Below are 10246 nucleotides of genomic sequence, written 5' to 3'. Positions count from 1 at the left end.
AGTTTAACTTTCATGCAGTCCTTTCCTCTGCTAACCAGCACTGGAGCCCACAACACTTTGGATGCTCGGGCACTTCCGGAACTTTCGTAATGGCTTTTTTTTCCCTGTACAGAGCGCGTGCAGGGACCAACAGGACCGACCCTCCTCTTTCAGTAAGAAACCGATGAATGGGTGAAAGCGGCCAAGCCTGCCCTGCCTCTCATTACCACTTCCTAAATAAAAGCTTTTTCCCCCCTTTTTTTTTTACTTGAAGGGACTCATCGCAGAGACGGGGACGGAAGGTGAGAGACACACGCCGGCTTTAATGTCCGCTTTCGAATGTTTTCTTCCTGCTAAAAGCATTTTCCCCTCTCCTGTTGGGCTATTTTGGAGCGTCAATTAGGCTCCAGACAATAGAGGAGCATGCTGCACTTGCACCCCCCACCCCTTCTTCGCTTCCTCCTCCTGTCTGCATTGCTGTTGCAGCCCCCCCTCTTCTGTGTTATGAAACAAGCAAGCACGCTGCTTTCATTTTCGTGTTAATTTTTCTATAGCAGGACTTCGGAAGAAGTAGCCGACACAGAGATGCAGTCAGGGGGACACATTAAATAAGAAGCGGATAGGTGTTACTTAACAGTTAGGCTATGAAGGGAAAGCATAAGGAAAGTGACTTATGTAAAGACTTATGTAAACTGAGGCTTTCTGTTTATTAGGATGCCGATTAGCACCATCAGCAGCTTAAGCGTTAGTATTCCCGGGATCTTTCACAGCCACTTTTTAACTTCTCCACTTGCTTTTCAGTTCGTTTGTCACACTTGTGCACAGCTTCAACCAAATGACATCACTCGAGACAGTTTGTAGGACTTTGCACAGCTCCATCTAGAGACACAAAAGGCTTCCACAAATATACAGCAGTGAGCATCTGTAAGCACTGGAATATACCAGTTGTCTTAACACGGAAGTTAAAAGTGCAGAGGAAAGTGCATCTGCGCAGAAGTATGGCAGTTTATTTAACTGTACCCACACACACCACTGTGCAAAAGTACAGAGGATTTTATATTTTTTGTTTTCAAGGAGCCACACTTTCTAATTATTCCTTGAGGAAATAGTTCTCCAGGCTTTCTGAAGGTCTCTCAAAGTTTTCACTCAATTTTCAGTCCGGTCCTTGTACCGGACCAGAGGGTTGCCATTTAACACCGGGCTATGAAGGATTAAAGCACAACAAAGGATACCTAGATCACTAGAAGAACTTGTGTTGTGTTTATACTTAACGGACAACTTAGCAATTTATTTTATATTTTAAGGTACTTGGTTACCAGCAGCCTGCTACAAAAACTAGTTCCTTCAATTTCTTTGATTCAATCTGTGGAAAATGCCAACAACATGGTTTGACAGACATAAACATAGTATTTTTTGCAACAAGGTTATCCCCAAAAAGAAAGTAACATAGCATGAGGTACAGCAGGGGTGTCAAACTCAAATACACAGTGGGCCAAAATTCAAAACTGGAACAAAGTCGCGGGCTAACGTTAATATTTATTGAAATATATTTATTCCTCCAGATATAAGAATGAATCTTTTCTTATGGACTCAAACACGTTTTGCTGAAAAACTGAATATGGAACAAGCAAAGCTTAATACTAAACAATATATATATTAGCTGTATAATACCAGTAGGCCAGCTCTAATAGTAATTTGGTATGGCTTTGCGGGCCAAATTTGGCCCGCGGGCCAGAGTTTGACACCTATGAGGTACAGTGTCTCTAAAGAATCTGTGGAAACTACACAAGTGGAGGACAAAAGAAGAAGTGGCCTAAAAAAACTATTTACAGCAGATGAACAGTGCCTGCAAGTCATGAAAAACACTTAAAAAATGCAAGACCTGGCTCATGACCTTAGACATGCATCTGGTCCTCTGTCCATCCAGCGACTGTTCACTGAAGCCTCATCAGAAATGGTCTCAGTGAAACGTTGGCTGTCAAGAAGCCATTCTTAAAGGAAACTGGGAGAAAGGGCTGAGGAATGCCAGATTACTCAAGAACTGAACTAGAAAATAACATCCTCAAGGGCTCTGTCATGGTTTAGGACTGAATTTCAGCCGGTGGTGTTGGAGATCTTGTTAGAATTATGAACACAGAAAAATACCATCAGATTTTGATCTACCGTGAAACACCATATGAAAATTGCCTGATTGTGCCACAGCTTAATTTTTTCAGCATGACCATTATCCCAAATATGCTGCCAATGTAGTAAAAGCATATTGGGACAGAAAAAAACACCAGAGAACACGAATCAGTCATAGACTGGCCTCCCCAGAGCCTGGACCTGAACGTTATTGAAGCAGTGTGGAAACATAGTTGACAGAGAACCGAAAAAAAGGGAGACAACATCCAAAATATGCTGGCTCTGGATAGTGTAGTGGTAAGACTACGCCCCATTCGGAGCGGGAGTCACAAGTTCGATTCCTACCCGGTATCCAGTAAGGGTCCTGGCTAGACCCCCCATTCTTAAAACAAAGCCCTGGAATGGCGCGGCTATGTCTGCAGCTCAAGAATTTCACTACATGTTGTACCCTGTATAATTGTGTATGAGACAATTAAAGGTTGTTTACTTAAAAAGAGCTTTGAATGTCCTTCAAGAAGCCTGGAGAACTATTCCTGCAGACTACTTAAAGAAATGACAAGAAAGCTGCGAGAAGAAAGAGAGTTGAAGCATACCACATTTCTACTTTAAAGCTCATTAGAAGTGCACAAACTCTGGTTTTGCAACCTGAGCTTATGGAAGCCTCTTTACTTTTAAAAAAATTCTATCAAGCTCCTGTATAAATCTTAAACGCTTCACTAACTGGCCGTCAAGTGTTGTGTTTTTTTGGGGGTTTTTTGTGGGGGGTTTTTTGGGGTTTTTTAGTGAAACTTATTGTGCTGCTGGTAGAGATGAATTTGAAGTACCGTTTTGAAGGTTACATTGCGTCTTTTCTTACTTAAGACTGTCTGGAATGATTCAAACTCAAGCTTTGATATGATCAGGTTGGCAAACTCCCAGACTTGTCAAATCTGGCCGTGTATGTGTTTGTCCAGTTTTGGCCTTTGTTTCCTCTCTCGCGCTCTCTTGAACAAAATACTGTTTGCAGGCTTGCATACTTCAAACACAGGTCAAGATTGGTTAATTACATTTTTGCGGGGGTTCTGTTTAGATCCAGATTCTCAGTATAATTTTGAAAGGATGATCTGGGGGCGCTCCTGTAGTGCTCTTTTCATCCCTCCAGTCACCCTTACATCACTCGGTCTGTTCCTGCTAATGAGCTCAGCAGGCAGCTCAGTACAGGAACACATCCCTAGAAACAGCACAGGAGTGATGGGAGCAAGGTGGCTACCGCTGGCCTGCTTGACATTTATGTATGGTGATGGGGGTTGAGCACCAGATGAGATTTCATCTGCTTGACGATATAAGGGGAAGAACTGCCCGCACTAGCATGATAGCGCTGGTGGCGAAGTCGAAAATGCACTTTTAGTTCTCACTTATCAAATGTTTCAAAGCAGTTAGGGTGAGATGTGTTCATGTAGTTAAAAAATAAACAATAAAGGATGGAGGATATTTGTCTACTAAATGTACTTTCTGCAGATGAATGTGCCAACAAGGGAATCGGGAAAGAATATCTGTCTTTGAGTTATAGAAGAGGGCATGTGTGTCATGCTCACTGCTTCCCATACTGAGTCCTAAACAGCGGGTGAGTGTTGTAAGTGTCTCTTTGACCTACGCTTCTTGTAAAGACGGGGGACAAAAACCACAATGAGATAGAAAGTGATGGATGCCGGGCAGGGCGCTCTGACCTGGGTCAGATGCTAATTTTCAGAGTTGAGTGAAACATCACAGCAGGGAGTTCGGATTAACTAGAGATTTGGTTTTACTTTATCTCTCCTTGTGGCCAGAAAATGTAAATCAGTGGAGCAGAAATGGAAAGAGAACGAGTGAAAGAACGACGGAGCTGAGGGACTGAGCTCCGGTGCTTCTCATGTTTTAGGAAATTCGTAATACCAACACGAGTGGGGTGGATGAGCCACTGTGTCTCTGACCTACTGTAATAGTTAACCTAACTAAATGTCATTTTAAAATCTTTAATAGAGGAATTGTCAGCAATTTCTCTTTTTTACTGTGACACATCAGGATTGATGGAGGAAGTGTGAAATTTTGCAAAAGGCTCATTTTTCTTCTTGTGGCTAATTGAGTGTAAAGAACAGAGGGGCAGATGCAGAGAGCGACTGCTGTCTAGCTTACAGCAGTGAACATGCTGAGTGTTACTTCTGTCTAAAACTGCATGCGGAAGAGTGGTTTGAAGTCTGTGACTGTTCTCTTTATGTATGAGCGTAAAAACCTCAGCCAGTGAAAAGAAATCTGGAGACAGGGATGTAACTAATGGCAGCAGCAGAGTGGCTTCTCCCGAATGATGTCGCCCATCAGAATAAAAAACCCTCAGCATCAGTGGAGTGTAAGAGTAGTACTAAGTACTCCTTTATACTCAGTTCTTCACGCCAGTTGTAATGGTTTTGAGGGCTCTGTGGTGTGACAAGCATATCGATGCAAAAGCGTGGCGAGTGGCAGCAGTTGTGATGTCACCATTCGTCAGAGTGACCATGACAAGCTTAAACCAGACTTGTCATAAAACCAAAGCACTTAAAACTTTGAGAGACTTTGTTATACCATCTTTATTTGTGTAACTCAGGCTGCTGAAACATTATCTCCAGTATGTGCAGGAAATAGCAGTTAACAGCCAGTCAAAACCAGCCAGTACGCCCAGAGTTGGTGTGAGAAGGCAGGACCAAAGCGGTGGAGATGATTGGGGCACGTTATGAGTGTCTGTATTTGTATATGTATGTTGTTATGATCGGATTGGTTTAAATAAGTTAAGCAATTTTAAAATGTTTTTTATTTATAAATGTAAAATATCTCTAGCCAATCCACAAAAAAATCCAACGTAGCCGAATTCTGCAGTACTCAGCAAACCTTGGTGTGGCCATAGGGGTATGCTATGAAGAGGGATTAGTAGGTTATCGAGCTATGTCGAACATGTAGTCAGAGTTTTCAGTGTCACAAACGTCATTCTCTTTTTACTGGGTTTAAAATGACCAGAAGCACCACGATTTCACTAATTATTTTACTTACAGCATGTTGTAAGTGTGATAGAGATTCTCTGCTGGGAGAACATGTTTTTAGGTGCATGTTAAGCTGTAGCTTACTACTGCCTAGTTACTGCTCATAAGCCTGTTTGACACTGCTGGAATTGCAGCTACTACTGCACAAAACACACAGTAAGAATACCTGTTTAATCAAGTTCACTTTGATCTTCCAACGAACTAAAGCAATTTCAAAGTCTCTTCTATTAGGCTGTGGGACAGGAACATTTAATGTTTAAATGTCTCTACTTTAAAGTTTCAGACTAATGTGCAGCAGTCACATTAGAAATAAATAGCTCTGAGAGGGCACTGTGATAAAATAAATATATTCACTCAAATTAAAATGTCAATTTTACTGCACTGTGCAGTCGATCACCAGATTAAGGATTTTCCTCAACATTAATCTCTTGTATTTGCAACGGTGTTGGCCTTGACTGTTAAAAATTTTATGTTCTTTATATATTTGTGTCACTGTTTTACTATGATCAGCTGATAATCTCTCCGACTCATAGGGATCATTTTGTGCAGGAGAAGAGTCATATGATGCTTGAAAGGGCGCTTTCATGTGGGCCGCACAGAGCCTGAAGCGGAAAGTCCAGCTTAATAGAGAAAGCTGATAACCACCATCGTGATACCCGTTATTTCCAGCTGGAGTTTTGGGTTTTCTTGAGTCAGCTAATGCAGAGAAAGCCTGGCCGTGTTGACTTTCCTACCCTTCAGGCCTTTACACATTCAGTGGGGAATTAATTTGAAGTCCTGCCTTCATGTTCCTTAAGAGTCTGATATTTCTCATTTTCAAAATTCGATGTCATGTTTTGATTTATTACACTGTGTCTTGTCTAACAGTATAATTAAAACAGGGGGATGGGGTGGGGGTAGCAGCTGCATCTGGGCTGTTAGCTGTAGCAAGGTAAACAGTTGAGCATAGGGGTTGTCTCCTGACTGCTTTTTCCTTTAATGGAAAGTTACTACCGAGCCTGTCTTGTGGAAAAATCCTACACACCCCTGAGATGATCCCTTCAGGGCCTCATCCTACTAAACTTTTAATGATTTAACATCTTCTTTCTGAGCACCTGCTCAGTTGTAAGTTTTACTCCCAGAGTCAAGGATTGTATTGATGAATGCAAGTCTGCTGTGATGTATCAGATTTTCAGTGCTAGATATCTGAGAGGATAGAGTCTGTTCACATCTCTGAGTTTTCATCGGCCACTTTTTCCTTTCTTTTCAGTAACACACTGTGAACTCATTGGAAGTGGTCTCAGTTTGAATCTCAGTGTTTGTAAACTGCATTTAAATAATGGTGAAGCTATCCACTGCAGGATTTCTGTCACAGTTATTAGAGTTCATTCATTTATTTCGTGACAAATACTTGGTGACATTTTCAGATTACAAATTATTGTAATAATCCCTGAAAGGAAATTGTTCTGCAACAGTTGCTCAAATGTCAAATTTCTTAAACTGTACAGGTGCTGGACCCAAAACCTCCTTGCAATTGCTTTGTTTGCTAGCAGTCACCCGTAGTTTGTGTGGTAGTATCCGACTAGTCTGTACACTTTATTTCTCATGACCAGATGCTCACAAGTGGTCCCTATGGGTCTGTGTTACTGCGGTCTGTGTGACTGTGGTCTATGATGCTACGGTGACCCACAGGGGTTAAAAATGTACTCATTGCTCTGTTAAGTCTCTCCTTCTCTCTCGAATCCATGAATTCTTGTACATATGCAAATATAAACTACACAGCTTACTAAAGCAAACAATCTTAAGATATGAGAATTTCAAAAGTTTTGGTCAGATGTGGTTCAGTTTAGGATCCGCAGTATTGCAGTGTCTATGACAGCCAACCCTCTTCAGTGTGTTTATTAGTACAGCTATACTTGTGCATCTTCCACTTAACCCAGTGGTAAAGGTTGAATTCGTTTGCAGGATGTTGAAGATTCCAAGAGACCCGATACTTCTTGGGTGTGTGGGTGTGTGGCAGTCCAGGGAACAGTGTTTGTTAGCATTGTTTTTATGTTTGATCTGTGACCTCTGATAAGCAAGCTCTCTCTTCTCTCCTCTCAGTTTTTTTCTTTGCGCATGTCTCTGCGTGTGCAGTGGTTATGATACCTGCTTGTGTAAATGCACCTATTTATTGTTGACATTAGTCATTTGTTGTCCAGTATCCATAGCTACACCTGCTGCATGTCTATCATCTTGTTTACTTTCTTCTCTTTGTTCTATCTAAATTACAGCACTGTGTGTGTGCATAGCTAGATGCTTGGATTCCTGTTTGAACATGATTGTAGGTCAACATGTGATTTGAGGGTTGCTTTTTGTAGCCAAGATTAGGAAACTGGCCTACTAGAACAAAAGGAATACACATACATCCACTGACATGCCTTTTATTATTTACACTTATTCAGCTGCTTGTTAATAGAAGCAACTGAATAAGTGTGTCCATATGACAAGATCTCAATCCAATAGAGCACCTTTGAGATGTAGTGGAGAGTTTCATCATGGATGTATAGTGACAAATGAACTGTGTGATGCTATCATGGACTGGCATGCATCTCTGAGAAATGTTTCCAGGGTCTTGAATACGAGCCATGAAGCATGAACGCAGTTCTGAAGGCAAAAGGAGGTGCAACCCAGTACTAGCAAGGGTTGTGATTATATAAAATTTTGCTCTATACCAAAATTTAATTAACTAATGGACTGATAATTTAGTACCAGCAGTTCTTATAAAAGACAAAAGAAAGTAATAGTAACTATTGTCTGCTTCATGATTTAGCACTTTCTTTGCTAATTGTTTTTTTTCCCCATTGGTTGTGTGTTGTTTGAATAACATAAGAGACTTTAATAGAGTCTGCTTATTGCAGGGATTTTGCTTTTTTCACTTAAAAAAGCTCAGATAAGTGTTAATTCTTACTTTTTAAACTCTTTAGACTTTGTTTTGTTCCGAAGTTGATTTTTCTCACAGGTGAGGAAAGTTTCCACGACTTCAGTGTTGAGTGCTTTTCAGCTCTGTTTGACCAATGAGTAGAAGAAGAAGGGGAATATTAGATGCCTTTTAATAAAACCACATTTTACATTAAAACAAATAATAAAAATGTTTGCTCTTTTTAATTCAAGTAGTTTTTAAAAAAAAATATACTGTTCTGATAAGCAGTTTGTTTCCCTTTAGAATCGCATTCAAGTTTCATGTCTGATAAACATGAGAGGAAATGGATCTTGGCAGAGGTGGATGAGAAAATATGATTGGATTTCTTTTAATAAACATTTGTTGGCTTGCCAGAATGGCTTTAAAAGATTACGCCTTAAAGTCACAGACCATATAAAAGATGGATGTAGCGACTGTGGCATAACCTGTTGGTTTCTGAAGACCTATTTTCAAACGTCTTGCTGAGCGTTGCCACTGTTGTCATCTTGGTTGCAAAATAAAAATGCATGTGACAAGGAAGGGTGGATTTAGGTATGAAACCGTAGACTCATTGACTAAAGAGCAGGGCGATATAACCACAAATATTTATCACGATATACATTTGAAAATTTGCGATAACGATATAACTGACGATATAATTGACACTAGACAAAATACTTTACAACTCCTCAACTTTATCAGTGCAAAAAAACCCCATTAATGTAAACAAGCAGCTGTTTTTTATGTGCATTAAAGTTATATAAAAATGTGACAGTGCAAATTCCTTGCTGACAGTTTGTACCACATAAAATCATTTCGAGGTCAGTAAACACAACCAGAATTCATACATAAGGCACACGGGATTATAAGGGGCACTGTCGATTTTCAGAAAATTCAAAGGATTGATTTTAAGTGTGCCGTATTTTCCAAACAACACGGTAATAACGACGTCCCGCTAGCATGCTCTACCAAAAATAGTGCTTTGTTGTGTATCTGACGGACTAAAGCTAAACCAGTTCCACACCACTGAAGCTGCAGCATTTTTACAAACCAATTCTGGTTCATCTGTTTCATTTAACGATCCACTTTCGCTCTTCTCATTCTGCATCGCCGCCATGTGCGTATGTAAACAAAGGCACTGCGCATGCGCGTTTTACCCATATTCTATCGCGATATGTCATTTTCCTATCGTTGCCCAAAATTACACCGGTATTACCATGAATGGTATGATATAGCCCAGCCCTGTTGTCAATTACAAGTGGTTAACCAATGAGTGTGCAGTTTCTACCAGAGATAATCCACCATTTTGAATTTTGGATGTTGGCGTTGGAGTGATGTCACTCCTGGGTTGACGATGTTCCTGTAGTAAAGTTCTACAGGATATCAACCCCCAGCAAGTGATAGGTGACCACCCTCACCCCGCAGCTGGTTGTGGTAAATGGTTGACTCTACCTAGCAGCCTAGTTCTTCCTTTTAACAGCAAGAGGTTTCTTCCTGTTAAAAGGGAGTTTTTCCTTTCCACTGTCGTAGAGTGCTTGCTCAGAGTGCTTGCTGTTTGTTTATCTGGGTTTTCTCAGTATTGCTGTAGGGTCTTTACTTTACAATATAACGTGTCTTGTGGCAACTGTTGTTGTGATTTGGGGCTATATAAATAAAATTGAATTAGATATAATACAGGTCTTCAGGCCCTTCCACATTGGATTGGTTTTTTGACGCAGAGACTGTGTACATGTTTTATAGTGTCTAGAAGAATTATTTTAAAAGAATTTCATTTTGCTTGTGATAAAATTTAAATTGATTGCTGTTAAGGTTCTGAGTCATCTTAACATCTTGATTGCTACAAACACATTTAAATGTGTTTCACACACATCGATAGAATCCTAGCTAAATATCATTGCAGAAACTTTTCCAATCATAGATGTTTTTTTCACAGTGAAGAAAAAAGTGATTTTCTTCTTCCTGTTGTCACCTTTTCCCTTTTCTGGACTTTGGTCTCCAGTTTTGTCTTGTTTTTTTCATGCTGAAGCTATCATGGCTTTTCCAGCAGTTTTTTAGTTGCCTTGTGCTGAGTGCCTTATAGGTAGTACAGATAACCTAAACAGAAGAGACCCGTCCCTGCTAGTGTCCGCACATGAACCTTAAACAAACCCGGTGAACCTACTAAATCCTTCCTTATTGGCTGAAGCACAGCCAGCTA

General features: G+C 40.4%; 1 protein-coding gene across 1 annotated transcript in view; it reads left to right on the top strand.

Moving 5' to 3' along the window:
- The first annotated feature begins 264 nt into the window (after nt 1-264).
- Nucleotides 265-10246, top strand: part of LOC146684324 (helicase ARIP4-like) — an 85797-nt gene continuing 75815 nt past the window's right edge. Inside the window, exon 1 of the mRNA XM_085444337.1 lies at nt 265-281. The gene's annotated coding sequence lies outside the window, so the exon portion shown is untranslated. The remainder of the gene's footprint in view (nt 282-10246) is intronic.

The sequence above is a fragment of the Copadichromis virginalis genome, linkage group LG20 (genome assembly GCF_057382275.1).
Source record: "Copadichromis virginalis isolate Kocher_CV1m ecotype Utaka linkage group LG20, C_Virginalis_male_GT1.1, whole genome shotgun sequence".
NCBI lineage: Eukaryota > Metazoa > Chordata > Actinopteri > Cichliformes > Cichlidae > Copadichromis > Copadichromis virginalis.
Note: the sequence above shows the minus strand (reverse complement) of the source record. Positions and strands in the feature narration are given on the sequence as shown.